This window comes from Saimiri boliviensis, chromosome 12 (assembly GCF_048565385.1).
Source record: "Saimiri boliviensis isolate mSaiBol1 chromosome 12, mSaiBol1.pri, whole genome shotgun sequence".
NCBI lineage: Eukaryota > Metazoa > Chordata > Mammalia > Primates > Cebidae > Saimiri > Saimiri boliviensis.
The window spans coordinates 104,344,556-104,364,721 of record NC_133460.1 but is presented as its reverse complement, the minus strand read 5'-3'; the positions used below and the strand labels follow the sequence as shown (position 1 = coordinate 104,364,721).

Genomic DNA, 20,166 nt, shown 5'->3' with positions numbered 1-20,166 from the left:
TTAACACTATCCATTTTCTTCTAAGAAATACTCCACAAGATTTAATGTTTTTTGTTTTGTTTGCTTTTTTTTTTTTTTTGAGACGGAGTTTCACTCTTGTTACCCAGGCTGGAGTGCAATGGAGCGATCTCGGCTCACCGCAACCTCCGCCTCCTGGGGTCAGGCAATTCTCCTGCCTCAGCCTCCTGAGTAGCTGGGATTACAGGCACGTGTCACCATGCCCAGCTAATTTTTTGTATTTTTAGTAGAGACGGGGTTTCACCATGTTGACCAGGATGGTCTCCATCTCTTGACCTCGTGATCCACCCGCCTTGGCCTCCCAAAGTGCTGGGATTACAGGCTTGAGCCACCGCGCCCGGCAAGATTTAATGTTTTACCAATACCTCAAAGAGCTGTGGGGCAGCTTGCTAGGTACTGATGTCAGTTTCCATCAAAGACCCCCGCAAGTGCTGTGGCGCCACCCACACTGCGCCCTTCCCCCTTCGTTGCTCACTGACTCCCAATTTTACCTAGTTGCTGAGTGTCCTTGGCTTCTCAGGCTGTTTCCAGCCTCAAGTGGTTAATGCTGGGTACTAAACCACCGTGGGAATCCAATTCCTCCCATGTGATCGAACAAACCTTCCATCACGTGACTCAATCCTAGCCATTGGGATTGGGGGAAAGTCTGGCAGGGGTAGAGGTGGGAGAATTCACAGAAAAGTTTTGTTTTGTTTTGTTTTTTCCTCAATAAAAAAGGAACACAGAGGAAAAAACGCTGCTCCGCTTTGCTAAATGTTACCACGTTCAGTGGCAGGAAATCCCAAAGCTATTTTGCAACTATGACGGGTAATGTTTCCCACACACCGAAAATGGCAGAGCTGAAAGTGAGAAAGCAACAGGGAACTGATGACACAGAAGTCCTGTGACTGCATTTCTTGTTACATAAGAGAAGCAGCGGCCGGGCGCGGTGGCTCACACCTGTAATCCCAGCGCTGTGAGAGCCGCGGCAGGCAGATTACGAGGTCAGTAGATCGAGACCAGCCTAGCCAACATGGTGAAACCCCGTCTACTAAGGAAAAAAAAAATACAAAAATCAGCTGGGCGTGGTGGCGCGCACCTGTAGTCCCAGCTACTTGGGAGGCTGAGGCAGGAGAATCACCTGAACCCAGGAGGCGGAGGTTGAAGTGAGCCGAGATCGGGCCACGGCACTCCAGCCTGGCGACAGAGCAAGATTCCATCTCAAATAAATAAATAAGAAGCTCCATATTACTTAAGCTCCTTTTTCCAGGTCTCGTTATTTGCAGGTAAAATTGTCCTGCAGGTCCCACGGGAAGACGGCCTCCTGCCTGAATGGCACTGAGTGGCAGTTTTACCGTGGCATTGCAATGTCATCTGAGAATGCTCACCATGAATCAGGCAACTGAAAAAGACTCTCACATGTTCTTGCATCATTGCTTACATCATCTTAGAAAAAGCTCACTATTCTACATTATTATTTTGTTCTTAGGAACTCAAGAAAATGTCTCTTTTATAAATATGTATTAAAATGATAGATGATCAGAATAAGCTTGTGAGAGGAAAAGAAAAATAAATGAAGTGAGGTCAGAGCTTGTGTCTGCCATTGTGAGGACCCAGAGCAGCCTCCTGAAAAGCTACATTGTGAGCCGGGCACTCACACGGCCCAAGACATGGGATGTGTCCCTGTACATGCATTGCTACCCGCCAAGGACAGTACAGGCATGTTGGAATGGTCTTAGCTAAGTACTGACTTTCCTGGAAGATAACATTTCCATGTTAGGGCCCTCGCCCCTATCTTTAAATGCTGTCTTCAATTAGTGTTACTGTTGGGTTGCAGGTGACTGAAACATTATCTCAGGCTCGTTTCAGAAGGCAAAAAGGAAGAACACACATTTAATGGTTTGTATGAGCACACCAAGGAAAGGAGTGTCTGGATGTAAGGATCTAAGCACCCCAGCAGGATATTGTCTCCTCTTCTCAGCTTTTCTCTGCACATCATCTGCCTCTCTCAGGCAGATTTCTCCACGGGGCCAGAATCACAATGGCCAGCAGCCCGTGGCTGTCATGCAGACTCTGAGGTGGAAAGGCAAGCCTGGTTCCCAGCAGCTTCAGTGGGAAACTCTCCCACTGCCCCGTGTGGCTCACATGCTCCTCACTGCACAAATCTCTATGGGAAAGATGGTATTGGGGGGTTGAACCATGTTCCGCCAAAAGATACTTGCAAATCCTAACTCTTGGTGTCCGTGAATGTCACCTTGTTTGGAAATAGGGTCTCTGCAGATGCGATCAAGTTCAGATGGGGTCTTGATGGGTGAGCCCCAATCCAATAACTTGTGTCCTTATACGAAGACAGAAGTTTGGACATAGACTGGAGTGATACATCTACAAACCAAGAGACACTAGGAGTTGCCAGCAACTCTCAGAAGCTGAGAGAGAGAGAAATCAAACAGATTCTACCTCAGAGCCTCCAGAAGGAACCAATCCTACCATCACCTTGCTTTAAGACTTCTAACCTCTGCTGCTGTGAGAGAATGAATTTGTTGTGGTAAGCTGCCCAGTTTGCGGCATTTCATTACAGCACTTGCAGGAAACTAAGCCACAAGGCAGAACAGCTTATCTAGTATAAATGTGCGTGGCATAGGCTTTGTTTTAAACTGTTTCTTTTCAAAAACTTTTCTTATCTAGCACATTTATACGAGATAAGGTGACCCCTTGTGATGGTTAATTTTATGTATTAACTTGGCTGGCCTAAGAGATGCCCAGATAGCTGGTAAAACATCATTTCTAGATGTGCCTGTGAGGGTGTTTCCAGAAGAGACCTTTGAATCAGTAGACTGAGTAAAGAAGACCACCGTCACCAATGTGAATGGCATCCTCCAATCCACTGAGGGCCCAATAGAACAAAAAGGCGGTCAAAAGATGAATTTTCTCTCTCTCTGCTTGAGCTGGGATATTCAATTTCTTCCACCCTTGGACATCAGTGCTTCCAGTTATTGGGCCTTTCAACTTGGACCAGGACTTACACCACCAGCTCCTTGTCTCTCAGGCCTTTGGACTCAGACTAAATGACATCATGGAATCTCCTAGTTCTCTAGCTGGAACTTGGTAGTACATGGGACTTCTTGGCCTCCATAATCATGTAAACCAAGTTCCAATAATACACATGTATCTCCTAGTGGTTCTGTTTCTCTGGATTACAGGTTGGTCAGGCACTCACTACAGTGGGAAGGGAGGCAGGGTACTATAAATGGCAGCCCCTAATAGATGGCTGGAGGAGAAGAGCTGTACCCCAGAGAAAGAAGAGGGGCCTTGATACTGGAAGAAGAGGGTAAAGAGTGCTGGTCAGGCAAGCATCAAAACCACTGCATTATCTCACACTGTCATTATCTATGGCCAGATTTCCTACAATGGAGAGAGAGGAATATGGGTTTTGGGCTTATTCCTTCTGAAGACAGTGCAGATTCCTTCATCCAAAGCTAGGAATTTACAAGCCACTGCAATTTGAACAGTTTTATTCTTCAAGGATTGAAGTAGCTTGATTTGGTTTGACACTCAGAAAGTTCATGGATTCACTCTGAGGTGCAATTCTGCTGTAAGAAATGTTTTATTAATTACATCAAGATATATAAAAACTTAAAAGTAAAGCTCCTGTGAAGCACACATTCTATTTCAGTTATATATCCTATATCAGAGTTGACCTTTTATCTCAGCAATAAAACTGAAATTATGCATCAAATATGATAAAAGTCTATTCCAATAAATTGAAATTAGTTATCATTAATGTGCTTTTAAACTATTTTTAATTGCTAACATATTGATATTAAATGGTGGGTTCAAAGATGAAAAAGTGTTACTTATACAGAGTAATCTTCAAGCAGACACCATTAGATGGCCTTATGCTTAAAGATTCTATTTCAAGGCAAGCCCCACTGCAGTTAGAATTCTAATGAATCACACAGATAGAATCTTTTAACAGCTTGGGCAGGCAGGAATCTTCTCCACAACGATATTCACTTTTAATATGCAGAACTTGCAAGTGGACAGCAAAGGTAGAGGAATTCGCCTCGTGAATATGCATTCAAACCAGTCAGCCAACAAAGAATCTACTGAGACCTCACTCATCATAGCTGAAGTGCTGCTTTAGGCACTCGATGTATATCAACTAAGTTAATTCTCACAATACTCTTATAGGGTGGGTACTATTTTAATCCCCATTTGATAGAAGCAAACTAAGAAACAGAGAGGTTATTATACTTGCCCGGATCACACAGCTAAGACAGTGGCAGAGCATCATGGTTCTAACTGAGACTGTCTGGTTCCACAGTCTGTGATCTTAACATGCCTGGGACACAAGGATCTGACAAAGACCCCTAAAGGGTCTTACAATACCTCTGCTGAGATAAAACCTTTCTAGGTGAAGCTTTAGGGAACAGAGCTTGATAGCAGGAAGTAAAATGGTAAATACAAAATTCAGTTCTATCCATCCATGTGATGTGTGATGACAACCACAGTAGTCAGGAGGGTAGTAAAGGAAGTGAGGGGCTGCCCTGGAAGGACCGACAGGATTAAGGTGAGCAGAATCCAGGTGCTCATAACCCAGAGAGAGCCACAGTTTGTCTCTTGGCCATAGAATCGAGTCATCTGTTTCCTTTCACTTAGCTTGGGCCAGAATCCACAGGTCACCAGGAAATGTGTGACAAAACCACCCAAGTGAATAGGTACAAACCCCTCTAACTAGGGTGATTAACTCATTCTGACCTTTCCAGACATTCCCTAGTTTTAGCACTAAAGTCCCAAGTCCAGGGACCCTGTGAGGCCTGTGCAGACAGAATGCCTGGTCACTTTACTTGTAAAATTTCAATAGGAGAAGGAAAGTTTTTTGAAAAGAAACAGTTTATAACAAAGCCTATGCCATGCACATTTATACTAGATAACGTGACCCCTTGTGATGGTTAATTTTATGTACCAACTTGGCTGGAATAAGAGATGCCCAGATAGCTGATAAAACATTCCTAAGTATGTCTGTCAGGGTGTTTCCAGAAGAGACTTTAGAATCAGTAAAGAAGACCATCGTCACCAATGTGGACAGCATCCTCCAATCCATTGAGGGCCCACATAGAACAAAAAGGCAGTCAAAAGATGAATTTTCTCTCTCTCTGCTTAAGCTGGGATGTCCAATTTCTTCTGCCCTTGGACGTCAGTGCTCCTGGTTCTTGGGCCTTTGGACTTGGACCAGGATTTACACCACTGGCTCCCTGTCTCTCAGGCCTTTGGACTCATACTGAATTACACCACTGGATTACCTGGTTCTCTAGCTTGCAGACGGCCGATCATGGGACTTCTTGGCCTCCATAATCACGTAAACCAATTCCTAGAATATATATATATATATATATATCTATCTCAGTGGTTCTGTTTCTCTGGAGAAACTGCCTAATATACCTCAAAAAAACTAAAACCATTGATACCACTGAACCTGAGCTCCTCTGGACACTACCACATCGAGGCTGTAGGACCTTAGGAGGATCACCTGTCACTCCGGGCCTTAGGAGGATCACCTGTCACTCCAGGCCTTAGGAAGATCGCCTCATCACTACAGGCCTCAGGAGGATTACCTCATTGCTCTGGGCACCCATAAAATTAAAGTTTTGTTGTTAAGGTCAATTTCAGTGCTAATAACAAACCTATTATTCTTGAGTTAACATCAGTGTTAGAGGAGAGCCTCTGACCACACATATACACATACACACACACACACACACACACACACACACACACACACACCCTATACAAGGTTTTCTTATTTAGGGGAAAAACTCACGCAGCACATTATTTTTCACTTGAGATATTCATTATTTGAGGTATACTCTAGCATAAATTTAGTACTTGGGGATTTTTTTAATGATGGTTTTTCTAGATTTTTAACATATTTCTTAATTTTACTATAGCCAGTCTTCATTTCACACACAATGGTGGGGGTGGGGAGATGCCTTCAGAATAAATTATGTGATAAACATCACAAGATGCTTTCTGTGAATGGTAGCTCTTATCTCCCAGACATGCACCTTGGGAAGCCTAAACAAGCTAGGTCAGGAGAGCAGCAACCACCAGGAGCGCTATGCTCCAAATAACAAGGCCCCTGTTGATTGGGCTACCACGTTGCCATTTGAAGACAAGGGTAGAATTTGTGTAGTAGATTATTAAAGAAATGCAGTCAGAACAATTCTAGTCAACAAAAGTCCACTGAGCACACAGGCCACAGAGAGCTGTGGCTCAGCAAATCTAACTGAAATATAAGTAACTCCACTTCAATAAGTGTAAGAAAATGTTTGTGAACTCTCTATTTTCCATGCTGATGTTGGGGAAGGGGACAATCTAGCCTCAGATAATTTGCCAAGTAGTATATCATGTGACCCACTCACCTTTCCCCTGTGCCAAATCATGATTACCCTCTCATTCTTTGTTTCCAAAGGAATGCAGAGCCAATTTTGTTAATCATGTCTTTGTTTCCCTAAATAGAGGATATGTTCTAGAGAAGAGATTAAGACTGTGAACACTGATGCCCTTCTGACCTGAGTTGACTCCTGGGTTCAACCTACTTACATAGATGGCAGGTGGCAAATAAAGACAAAATTATGTTGTCTGCCCCATGAGATGGGTTGCATTTCAGGTAAGGGACTCATAGTCAAGGTCAAGCTGTCAATCGAAGACAGAAAAATTGGATCCTAAACTTCTGGTAAACAGAGCAACAAATGTTTTTATCTTTCATATCAGCAAGATGGTTAGCTCATCTTTCTTTATAAGAACTTGTTCTGCAGAGAGATTGCAATTTAACACCTAGCATGCCATCTCTGATGAGCAACATGCACAAACTTTCTGCTGTTTCCTAGCTACAAGGTCCAAGCTTCAGTTTAGTTTAGGTATCTCTAAATACAGAGGTACCCCTGAGTTAGGGTGTCATAGAGCATTCTAGAGGCAACTTTATAGAAAAACTTAATTGAAGGCTTAATCCCAAAATAGAAATTCTCTTCACTGCAAATTGTCAGTGTGATTTGGCGTGCCCCAAAATACACACTTGCCACTGGTCATTCTTTCATTAAAGTTTTATTTCTGAGCTACCTGAAGCTTTTTATTCTCTTATCTTTCTAAGCTTCTGTCATTTAAAATAGTGTGGTACTTATGAAACAAGAAACATAGACATCAATGAAATAGCATGCTGTCCAGAATAAGACACACAAAAATGATCAGTTGGGTTTTAACAAAGGTGCCAGAGCCATGGATTTTTTTTTTAAATCTTTTCATCAAATAGCACTGGGGCAATTGGTCATCCACATGCAGAAAAGAAACGAACAACTCAAAATGCATTATAGACCTAAATATGAGGGCTAACACTACAAAACTTTGGGAATACACAAGAGAAAATCTTAATGACTTTGGGTTAGGCAAAGATTTCTTTAGTAAGACACAAAGAGCTGGAGCTATTTTTGTAATTCATAAATTGGACTCCATCAAAAATATAATAAATCTTTTACTCTTCAAAAAACCCAGCTAAGACAATAAAAAGGCAAGCTGAAGACTGGGAGAAAATATCTGCAAAACTTACATCTATCCAAAGTACATAAAAAATGCTGACAATTCAATAACAAGACAAATAGGCAAGATAGTTGAATAGACATTTTGCAAAAAAAAGACATGGATGGTAAATAAGCACATGAAAAAATGCTCTGTATCATTAGTCATCAAGAAAATACAAATAAAAATCACAATGAAACTCCAGTACACACCCACTGAAATGGCTAAAATTTAAAAGACTGACAATAATAAGTGATGGAAAAGATGTAGGGGAAGGAAGTCCTAGCCAGTGCAACCAAGCAAGAGAAAGAAATAAAGGACCTCCAAATTGGAAAAGAGGAAGTCAAACTATCTTTTTTCTAATGGTACAATCATATACCTAGAAAACCCTACAGCCTCCTCCAAAAGACTTCTAGAGTTGATAAATGAATTCAGTAAAGTCTCAGGTTATAAAATCAATGTACACAAATCAGTAGCACTACTGTATACTGACAACAATCAAGCTGAGAATCAAATCAAGAATTCAATCCCCTTTACAATATCTGCAAAAAAAAAAAAAAAAAAAAAAAAAAAAAAAACCTAGGAATATACTTAACCAAGGAGGTAAAAGATCTATATAAGGAGAACTACAAAACACTGCTGAAAGAAACCATAGATGACACAAATGGAAATCCATGTTATCTTCATGGACCAGAAGAATATCATAAAAATAACTATATTTCCCAAAGCAATCTACAGATTGAATGCAATTTCTATCAAAATACCAATATTATTGTTCACAGAATTAGAAAAAAACAATTTTTAAATTCATATAGAACAAAAAAAAAGCTTAAACAGTCAAAGCAATCCTAAGCAAAAAGAACAAATCTGGAGGCATCATATCATTCAACTTCAAATTACACTACAAGGCTATAGTAACCAAAACAGCATGGTACTGGCACAAAAGTAGACACATAGACCAATGGAACAGAACAGAAAACCCAGAAACAGAGCCAAATACTTACAACCAACTGATCTTCAACAAAGCATACAAAAACATAAATTAGGGAACGGACACTCTATTCAGTAAATGGTGCTAGGGAAACTGGATACCCATATGTAGAAGAATGAAACTGGATTCCTATCTCTCGCCATATACAAAAATCATCTCGAGATGGATTAAAGACTTAAATCTAAGACCTGAAGTTATAAAAATCCTAGAAGAAAACCTAGGAAAAACTCTTCTAGACATTGGCCTAGGCAAAGAATTTATAACTAAAACCCTAAAAGCAAATGCAATAAAAATCAATAAATGGGACCTGATTAAACTAAAAAGCTCTGTACAGCAAAATAATCAGCAGAATAAACAGACAACCCACCAAATGGTAGAAAATATTTGCAAACTATCCATCCAACAATATTTTGACTAATATCCATACTCTACATGGAACTCAAATCAGCAAGGAGAAAAATAATTACATCAAAAAGTGGGCAAAGGGTTTGCATTCCCTGCACAAAATGCCCGGCAAAGCCACAGAAACCATTCCTGCTATGGAACAGGAACTGCTGCAGCCCCCCTGAGAAAAAGGCTGAGAGAGGGTCTGGAACAGAATCTGACAGTGATGAATCAGTACCAGAGCTTGAGGAACACAATTCCACACAGACAACCACAGAACAAGCCCAGCTGGCAGCAGCAGCTGATATTAATGAAAAACCAGTCAGTAAAGCAGAGTTCAAGTGAAAAGAAAGCACAGAAGGCCATGTCCAAACTGGGTCTTGGGCAGATTACAGGGGTTACTAGAGTCACTATATGGAAATCCAAGAATATCCTCTTTGTCATCACAAAACCAGATGTCTACAAGAGCCCTGCTTTAGATATCTACATAGTTTTGGGGGGAGACAAGAATGAAGGTTTATCTCAGCAAGTATAGCTAGCAGCTGCTGAGAAATTCAAAGTTCAAGGTAAAGCTATCTCAAACATTTAAGAAAAAACAGACTCCAACTATATAAGAGGAGAATGAAGAGGAAGAAGCTGATGAAACAGGTGTGGAAGTTAAGGACATGGAATTGGTCATGTCACAAGCAAATGTGTTGAGAGCAAACGCAGTCCAAGACCCGAAGAACAACAGTAATGATATTGTAAATGCTATTATGGTATTAACAAAGTAACCACCTGAAAACAACTTTTTTGGTGTTTCAAAGAAGTAACTGCAGCTTGATTTGAAATTTTTACTGTCTATAGAAGAGGAGTAACAAACATCGCAGTCTGACTTTCTAGGAAGCCCTATCCCTAGGAAAAGGGAGAATGCACCACATCAAGGGATCACCCTGTGGGACAAAAGAATCTGAGCAGCAGCCCTTGAGTTCTGGATTTTTCCACTGAAACAGTCTGCCCAAATGAGAAGGAATCAGAAAAATAATTCTGGTGATGTGACAGAACACGTTTCTATGACACCCCCAAAAGACCACACTAGCTCCCCAGCAATGGAACAAAACTAAGAAAAAAAATCTCTGAATTGCCAGATAAAGAATTTAGAAGGTAGGGCTGGGCACAGTGGCTGAAGCCTGTAATCCCAGCACTTTGGGAGGCCGAGGCGGGTGGATCACAAGGTCAAGAGATCGAGACCATCCTGGTCAACATGGTGAAACCCCATCTCTACTAAAAATACAAAAAATTAGCTGGGCATGGTGGTGCGTGCCTGTAATCCCAGCTACACAGGAGGCTGAGGCGGGAGAATTGCCTGAACCCAGGAGGCGGAGTTTGCGGTGAGCCAAGATCATGCCATTGCACTCCAGCCTGGGTAACAAGAGCAAAACTCCGTCTCAAAAAAATAAAAAATAAAAAATAATTTAGAAGGTTGATTATTAAGCTACTCAAGGAGACACCACAGAAAGGTGAAAACCAACTTAAAGCAATATAAAAAACAATACAGGATATGGATGAACATGTCTCCAGAGAAATAGATCTCATAAAGGAGAAACAATCGCAACTTCTGGAAACAAAAGACACATTTAAGAAATACAAAATGCACTGGAAAGTGTCAACAATAGACTAGAACGAGTAGAAGAAACAACTTCAGAGCTCAAAGATAAGGCTTTCAAATTAACCCAATCAGACAAAGACAAAAAAAATTTTTTTGAAAATGAACAAAGCCTCCAAGAAAATTGGGGTTATGTTAAATGGCCAAACCTAACAATAACTGGTGTTCCTGAGGGTGAGGAGAAATCTAAAAGTTTGAAAAACATATTTGAGTAAATAATTAAAAACAAAAAAACAAAAAAAACAAACAAAAAAAACCTTCCCTGCCATCACTGAAGATCTACACATCCCAATACAAGAAGCTCAAAAAACACCTGGAAATTCATCACAAAAAGATAATCACCTAGCCACATAGTCATCAGGTTATCTAAAGTCAAAACAAAGAAAAGAATCAAGAGCTGTTGAGGCAAAAGCATCAGGTAACCTATAAAGGAAATCCTATCATATTAACAGCAGATTTCTCACCAGAAACCCTACAAGCCAGAAGGGATTGGGGCCTTATCTTTAGCCCCCTCAAAAAAAAAATAATTGCCAGCCCAGCATTTTGTATCCAGCAAAACTAAGCTTCATAAATGAAGAAGAGAAAAAAACCTGTTTCAGACAAACAATTGCTGAGAGAATTCACCACTACCAAGCCAGAACTGTAACAAATGCTAAAAGTTCTAAATCTTGAAACAAAACCTCAAAATACACCAAATAGAACCTCCTTAGAGCATAAATCTCACAGACGCTATAAAACAATAACACAATTTTTTAAAAAGGTATTCAGGCAGCAACTAGCATAATGAATAAAACAGTATCTCACATCTCAATACTAAAGTTGAATGTAAATGACCTAAATACCCCACTCAAAAGATGCAGAATGGCAGAATGGATAAAAATCCATCAACCAAGTATCTGCTATCTTTAAGAGACTCACCTAATGCATAAGAACTCACATACATTTAAGGTAAAGGAGTGGAAAAATATATTCCATGCAAATGAAAACCAAAAGCAAGAAGGAGTATTCTTATCTTGAAAGTAAAAACAGTTTTAAAACAGTATGTCCTTAAAAGACAAAGAGGGACATTATATAATGATAAAAGGATGAGTCTAAGAGAAAAATATCACAATCCTAAATACATATGTACCTAATATGTATATTTATATATAACAATTATTACTAGACCTAAGAAATGAGATAGATAGCAACACAATAATAGTGGGGGACTTCAGTACTCCACTGACAGCACTAGACAAGTCATCAAAACAGAGAGTCAACAACAACAAAAAAAATGGATTTAAACTGTACCTTACAACAAATTGACTTAACAGATATTTACAGAAGATTCTACCCAATAACTGCAGAAGGTACATTCTTTTCTTCAGCACATGGAACATTCGCCAAAATAGACTATATGATAGACCACAAAACAAGTCTCAACAAATTTAAGAAAATCAAAATTACATAAAGTACCCTTTCAGACCAGTGGAATAAAACTGGAAATTAACTCCAAAAGGAACCCTGAAAACTACACAAACATATTGAAATTAAATAATCTGCTCCTGAACAATCTTTGGGTCAATAATGAAATCAAGATGGAAATTTAAAAATTATTTGAATTGAATGATAATAGTGACACAACTTATCAGAACCTCTGGGATACAGCAAAAGCGGTGCTAAGAAGAAAGTTCATAACATTAAATACCTACATCAAAAAGTCTGAAAGAGCATAAGTAGACAATTTGAGGTCACATCTCAAGGAACTAGAGAAACAAGAACAAATCAAAGTCAAATCCAGCAGAAGAAAAGAAATAACAATAAAAGCAAAACAAAATGAAATTGAAAAAAATTACAAAAGATAATTGAAACAGGAAGCTGGTTATTTGAAAAGATAAACAAAATTGATAGACAATTAGCAACTTTAACCAAGAAATAAAGAAAGATCCAAATAACCTTAATTAGAAACAAAACCTATTACAACCTATATCCTAGAAATACAAAAGATCATTTAAGGCTACAATGAACACTTATACATGCATAAACTAGAAAATCTAGAGGAGATGGATAAATTCCTGGAAATATACAAACCTCCCAGATTAAATCAGAAAGAAATAGAAACTCTGAACAGACCAATAACAAATAGTGAAATTGAAACAGTAATTTAAAAAAAAAAAATGCCAACAACAAAATAAGTCCAGCACCAGATGGTTTCACAGGTAAATTCTATCAGGCATTCAAAGAAGAATCGGTACAATCTTGCTGAAAATATTCCAAAAACAGAAAGAGGGAATCCTCTAAGTCATTCTATGAAACCAGTATTAACCTAATACCAAAACCAGGACAAGACATAACAACAACAACAACAAAACTCCAGACCAATATCCCTGATGAACATAGATGCAAAAATCCTCAACAAAATACCAGCTAGCTGAATTGCAACAACAAGTCAAAAAGATAATCCAGCATGATCAAGCGGATTTCATCCCAGGCATGCAGGGATGGTTTAACATATGCAAGCCAATAAATGTGATACACCACATAAACAGAATTAAAAACAAAATTCACATGATCATCTTAATAGATACAGAAAAAGCATTTGACAAAATCCAGCATCTCTTTATTAATATGATTAACCCCTGAGAAAAGTCAGCATAGAATAAAATACCTCAAAGTAATAAAAGTCATATATGACAAACCCACAGTCAATGTTATGCTGATCAGGAAAAAGCTGAAAGCATTTCCCCTGAGAACTGGAACAAGACAAGGATCTCCATTCTCACCACTGCTATTCAACATTGTACTGGAAGTCCTAGCCAGAGAAAGGACTGACAATCAGACAAGGGAAAGAAATAAAGGGTATCCAAATGGGTAAGAAGGAAGTCAAACTGTCACTGTTCACCAGTGTTAGGATCATACATATAGAAAACCCTAAAGACTCATTCAGAAAGCTCCTAGTTCTGATAAATGAATTCAGTAACATGTCAGGATACAAAATGAAGGTACATAAACCGGTAGCACTGCTATACACCAACAATAACCAAGCTGAGAATAAAATTAAGAACGCAATCCTTTTTACAACAGCTCCATAAAAAATAAAATACTTAGGAATATATCTAGCTAATGAGGTAAAAGATTTCTACAAAGAAAACTACAAAACACTACTGAAAGAAATCACAGATGACACAAACAAATGGAAATACATCCCATGCTCAGGGATGAGTAGAATAAATATTGTGAAAATGACCATACTGCCAAAAGCAATCTATAAATTCAATGCAATTCCCATCAATATAACACCATCATTCTTCACAGAAGCAGAAAAAAAAAATCCTAAAATTCACATAGAACCATATAAGAGCCCACGGAGCCAAAGCAAGACTATACAAAAAGAACAAATCTGAAGGCCCTACATGACCTGAATTCAAACTACTACAAGGCTATAGTTACTGAAACAGCATGTTTCTGGTATAAAAATACACATATAGACCAATGCAACAGAGTAGAGAACTCAGAAATAAAACCAAATATTTACAGCCAACTGACCTTCAACAAAGCAAACAAAAACATAAAGTGGGAAAAGGACACCCTATTCAACAAATGGTGCTGGAATAATTAGTAAGCCACATACAGAGGAATAAAACTGGATCCTCGTCTCTCACCTTACACAAAAATAAACTCAAGATGGATCAAAGACTTAAATCTAAGACCTGAAACTATAAACATTCCAGAAGATAACATCAGAAAAACCCTTCTAGATATTGGCTTAGACAAATATTTCATGACCAAGAACCCAAAAGCATATTCAACAAAAACAAAAATAAACAGGTGGGAGTTAATTAAACTAAAGAGCTTTTGCACAGCAAAAGAAGCAGTCAGCAGAGTAAACAACAACCCACAGAACGGGAAAAAATATTCGCAAACTATGCATCTGACAAAGGACTAATATCCAGAATCTACAAGGAGCTCAAACAAATCAGCAAGAAAAAAATAAATAATCCTATCAGAAAGTGGGCTAACAACATGAACAGACGATTCTCAAAAGAAGCTATACAAGCAGCCAACAAATGTATGAAAAAATACTTGAATCACTAATGATCAGGGAACTGCAAATCAAAACCACAATGAGATACCACCTTACTCCTGCAAGAACGGCCAGAATTTACAAAAAATAACAGATGCTGGCACGGATGTGGTGAAAAGGGAATACTTTTACACTGCTGGTAAGAATGTAAACTAGTACAATCACTATGGAAAACAGTATGGAGAGTTCTTAAAGAACTTAAAGTAGAATTTGATCCAGCTAGCTCACTGCTGGGTGTCTACCTAAAGGAAAAGAAGTCATTATATGGAAAAGACACTTGCACGTTCATGTTTATAGCAGCACAATTTGCAATTGCAAAATATGGAACTAGCCTAAATGCCCATCAACTAACGAATGAATTAAAAATGTCTGTGTGTGTTTGTGTGTGTAAAATGAAATATATAAAAAGGAATGAAATAATGGCATTCACAGCAACCTGGATGGAGTTGGAGACCATTATTCTAAGTAAAGTAACTCAGGAATGGACAACTAAACATGGCATGTTCTCACTTTCAAGTGGGAGCTAGGCTATAAGGACACAAAGGCATAAGAATGATATAATGGGCCGGGTGCGGTGGCTCAAGCCTGTAATCCCAGCACTTTGGGAGGCCGAGGCGGGTGGATCACGAGGTCGAGAGATCGAGACCATCCTGGTCAACATGGTGAAACCCCGTCTCTACTAAAAATACAAAAAATTAGCTGGGCATGGTGGCGTGTGCCTGTAATCCCAGCTACTCAGGAGGCTGAGGCAGGAGAATTGCCTGAACCCAGGAGGCGGAGGTTGCGGCGAGCCGAGATCGCGCCATTGCACTCCAGCCTGGGTAACAAGAGCGAAACTCTGTCTCAAAAAAAAAAAAAAAAGAATGATATAATGGACTTTGGGAACTCAGATGGGGAAGGGTAGGAGGGGAGTAAGGAATAAAAGACTACAAACTGAGTACAGCGTCTACTGCTCGGTGACAGGTGCAACAAAAATCTCAGAAATCACTACTAAAGAACTTTTCCCAGCAACCAAAAACCACCTGCTCCCCAAAAACCACTGAAATAAAAAAAAGAAATAAAATAAAATAATAAAGACAAAAGAAGTAGGCAAAGGACATGAATAGACAGTACTCAAAAGAAGATACATAAATAGCTAGCAAATATATGAAAAAATGCTTAACATCACTAATCATCAGGGAAATGCAAATTAAAACCACAATGAGATACTACCTTACCCCAGCCAGAATGACCAGTTTTTAAAAAGTAAAAAAACAATAGATGTTGGTATGGATGTGGTAAAAAGAGAATGCTTATGCACTCTGGTGGGAATGTAAATTAATACAACCTCTATGGAAAACAGTACAGAGATTTCTCAAATAACTAAAATTAGATCAACCATTAGATCCAGCAATCCTGCTACTGAATATCTACCCAAAGGAAAAGTCATTATATCAAAAAGGCACCTGCATGCGTATGTTCATCACAGTGAAATGTACCACTGTAAATTGAACCAACCTAAGTGCCCATCAACCACTAAATGGATAAAGGAGAGAGACAGACAGACAGACAGAGAGACATACATACACACACACCATGGAATACTACTCAGTCATAAATAAGAATGAAATAATGTCTTTTGCAGCAACTTGGATGGAACTGGAGGCCATTATTCTAAGTGAAGTAACACAGGAATGAAAATCCAAGTACTGTATGTTCTCACTTATAAATGAGGCATACCAAGGGGTATAAGGGACATTGGAGTCTTAGAAGTGGGGAGGGTCGGGAGAGGTGAAGAATAAAAAAACTTCATATTGGGTACAATGTACACCACTCAGGAAATATGTACACTAAAATCTCAGACTTCACCACTGTACAATTCATCCACATAACCAAAAACCACTTGGACCCCAAAAGTCATTGAAATTATATATTTTTAAAAGATGTGGTTCAAACTCTCATATATTGCTGATAGGAATGTAAAATGATACACTTTGGAATACAAGCAGTTTCTTATAAATTTAACATACAGCTACTATAAGAACCAGCAATTCCACTCCTCATTATTAACCCAAAAGAAAGTATAGATCCACAGATAACTTTCATGCAAATGTTTAAAGTAGCTTTATTCAAACCAGCCAAAAACTAAAAATAGTCCAAGTATTCACCAACAGGTGAATGAATAAGCAAATCTTGGTATACCCATACAAAGGAAGACTCGGCAATAAAAATAAACTATTAAAACTCACAACATAAATGAATCTCAAAAACAGTATGCAAAGTTTAAAAAGCCAGGCCCAAAATAACATATGTCCTGTATGATTTCATTCATACATATGTACATATATATAGATATAGATACAGATATATATATATTTTTTTGAGATATAAAATATGTAGAATGCTGGCATTCTAAGGGTCTGGCTCTGTCACCCAGGCTGGAGTGCAGTGACACAATTTTGGCTCACTGCAACCTCTGCCTTCCAAGCTCAAGAGATCCTCCGATATCAGCCTCCTGAGTAGCTGGGACCACAGGTACAAGCCACCATGCCAGGATAATTTTTATATTTTTTGTAAAGGCAGGATTTTCCCTTGATGCCCAGGCTGGTCTCGAACTCCTGGGCTCAAGCAATCCACCCACCTCAACTTCCCAAAGTACTGGGATTAAAGGCATGGGCCACCACGCATGGCCGATGCCATATACTTAAAGCTCTAGAAAATGCAATCTAATCTATAGCAATAAAAGCAGATCTGTGATTGCTTGGGGCTAGAGGTAGAGAGAGGGGTTGACCATAAAAAGACACGGAAGGAATTTAGGCCTGATGGAAATCTTGTCTTGATCGTGGTAGTTGTTATATGTATACATTCATCAAATTCACCAAAATTAAAATAGGTGAAGTTTATTTTATATTGATTTATCTCAATAAACTGAATTATTGACTGAGTGTGGTAGCTCATGCCTGTAACCCAGCACTTTGAGGGGCCTGAGGTTGGGAGTTCGAAACCAGCCTGACCAACATGGAGAAACTCCATCTCTACTAAAAGTATAAAATTAGCTGGGCATGGTGGCACAAACCTGTATTCCCAGCTACTCAGGAGGCTGAGGCAGGAGAATCACTTGAACCCAGGAGGTGGAAGTTGCGGTGATTAGAGATTGTGCCATTGCACTCCAGCCTGGGCAACAAGAGCAAAACTCCAATTCAATAAATAAATAAAGAAACAAACTGAATTTTTTTTAAAGGGGGGAACTTTCCAAGAAGCAGAATTAAAATATAGCTGCCTCGGTATCAGCAAGGGATTCGTTCCAGGACTCCCATGGATACCAAAATCCACAGATGGTCATGTCCCTGACATAATACCACATATTAAGTAGTTGCATATAAGCTATGCACACCCTCCCATATGACTTAAATCATCTCCAGATTACCTATAATACCTATAAATGCTATGTAAATCGTTATTAGACTGTATTGACATTTATATTATTTCTATTTTTGGACTGTTCTTTTTACTTTTTTATTATTATAATACTTTTGACCTATGGTTGGTTGAATCCTCAGATATGGAACCTGCAGATACAGAGGGCCAACTGTACAATAAACTGAAACTTTCTTCCCGGGGTAATCAGAGGATTAAAAAAAAAGAAGTAACTTCTTAAGTGAATCAATGTTTTTAATGCCTAAAATCAACTGCTAGGACACACTGCCTTTCGCAGTTACAGCTAACTCTAGAAAGTGCTTACCCTTTTCCATCCCTTCATCCCATCTTTGGTTAAGATTTTAATGATCAGCTAACAGATTAGCAGGAATTAGTTGATAACCATGGAAAAGGTCAGGCTTTATAGACATGGAACACAGAGGGGAGAAGGCTACAGTTTCACCTCAAGACGTAGGAGAGCCAGGCAGAGTGGCTCACACCTATGATTCCAGCACTTTGGGAGCCCAACAGGTTAGATCACTTGAGGTCAGGAGTTCGAGACCAGCCTGGCCAACATGGTGAAACCCTGTCTCTACTAAAAATACAAAAATTAGCTGGGCAAGGTGGCACGCACCTGTAATCCAGCTTGGAAACTGAGGCACGAGAATCACTCTAACCCAGGAGGCAGAGGTTGCAGTGAGCCAAGATGGATGTAAAATGTGTAGAATGCTGGCGTTCTAAGAATACCCCAGTGAGTTGTGGAGAGGACAGGGGAGAAGAAACAGAAGGAGAAAGAGAAAGCAGAGGGGGCATCCTCTCAGCTGCTCAGCCTCTTGCTCTCAGCTCAGAGACCTGACCCTTCAATATCCTACGAGACAACCTGGACACAGTTCGGGCTATAGCAAGGAACCCGGGGATGAACTGTTCAGAAGCAGCAGCCTTGTCTGCTGAAACAATGCATCTGCTCAGACCCACTCCTAACAGCCACAGGACTTCAGGTTTAAAGTTCCATTGGAGGCTCATGTCCTGAATGCCTAAAATATCAAAAGTTATCAATCAAGCTATCAAACTGCTAAATGCAATGTGTCATATTCTCCTATGTTGATCAGTATACCTTTGTATGGACAAAGCTTAAACTATGTATAAAGTTAGGTTTTAATATAACTGAAGACTGGCAAAATATCAAACAACTAAATTTAGTATTGCCTATGTCTGAGTGTCTATTAATGGTCTAGTGGTGCTTGAAACATAACAAAGGTATACATCATACATTATATTTATTTCATAAGTTTTACTTTTCCTGACTTCATTTTAGCAAAATTATAATTATATTTTTATAATCAAGATTTTCAGGCCATGCACGGTGGCTCATGCCAATTCCAGCACTTTGAGAATCCAAGGTAGGAGGATTGCTTGAGCACAGGAGTTTGAGACCAGCCTGCTCAACATAGCAAAATCCTGTATCTATAAAAAAAAATTTTTTTAATGAGCCAGGTGTGGTGGCATGTGCCCATAGTCCCAGCTACTCGGGAGGCTGAGATGGGAGGATTGCTTGAGCCCAGGAGATCAAGGCTGCAGTGAGCTTTGATTGCACCACTGCACTCCAGCCTGGGCCACAGAGCAAGACCCTGTCTCAAATAAAATATTTTTTCATATAATTTGGGTTAGATTGCTAGCAATTGCCTAAGCTATTAAACAATAAGTAATGATATTCAAAATGTATAAAATTAGAATGAATTTTTATTAAAAATAGAAATTATTTGATTTTAGTAATTAAAATTATTTTTATGCTTTCAAGATAGGTTATTTTTCTAAAATACTCCAAAGTATATATGTATGCAAAATCCAAATTTTAATTAATAAATATAAAACTTTTACATCAAGACTTTTTAAAGCTGAAATTGTAATTTTTTGAAAATGTAATCAAAGCATATTAAATATATTTTATAGAAGTTAAACTATTCCTAATTTTAGCATTCAATTTCCATCTAGTTGCCTATATAAAGAATAGATATCACACTTCAGGCATATTATTTCTAGACCTACATAAATACAAGTTTAAGAATAATATGTACTATTTTAACATTGCAAATTATTCCTCAGCTACCATGTGCAGCT

General features: G+C 38.9%; 1 pseudogene; it reads left to right on the top strand.

Moving 5' to 3' along the window:
* The first annotated feature begins 9,066 nt into the window (after nucleotides 1–9,066).
* Nucleotides 9,067–9,717, top strand: LOC101031934 (nascent polypeptide-associated complex subunit alpha pseudogene; annotated as a pseudogene).
* Nucleotides 9,718–20,166: the final 10,449 nt, after the last annotated feature.